The sequence below is a fragment of the Penaeus monodon genome, chromosome 24 (genome assembly GCF_015228065.2).
Source record: "Penaeus monodon isolate SGIC_2016 chromosome 24, NSTDA_Pmon_1, whole genome shotgun sequence".
Taxonomy (NCBI): Eukaryota; Metazoa; Arthropoda; class Malacostraca; order Decapoda; family Penaeidae; genus Penaeus; species Penaeus monodon.
In genome coordinates, this window is record NC_051409.1 from 41,099,593 (window position 1) to 41,099,845 (window position 253).

Below are 253 nucleotides of genomic sequence, written 5' to 3' on the forward strand. Positions count from 1 at the left end.
ATACCACCTGAATAAACATTGCCAGCAGACGAGTAATAAAATATAAAATACAGACTCTCTCATTTTTTTCGGACTTCAATCAAACACAACTAAAAATATACATGTTTATAACAAAAGCACGCCTGAGCACAGACCTCGCTAACAAGGTCATGCATTAAGAAAGGTCATGACCTGAGGAACTGGAAGGACCTTTTACAACGTCACGTTTTCGTTCAGTAGCATTTATGAATTTGTACAAAAAAAATATGCTGCT

The 253-nt window shown here is 36.0% G+C and overlaps 1 protein-coding gene across 1 annotated transcript in view; it reads right to left on the bottom strand.

Annotated features, from left to right (window-relative positions):
* LOC119588969 (serine/threonine-protein phosphatase 6 regulatory ankyrin repeat subunit B-like) overlaps window positions 1-253 on the bottom strand; it is a gene marked incomplete in the record, with an annotated part of 103,883 nt that overhangs the window by 5,020 nt on the left and 98,610 nt on the right.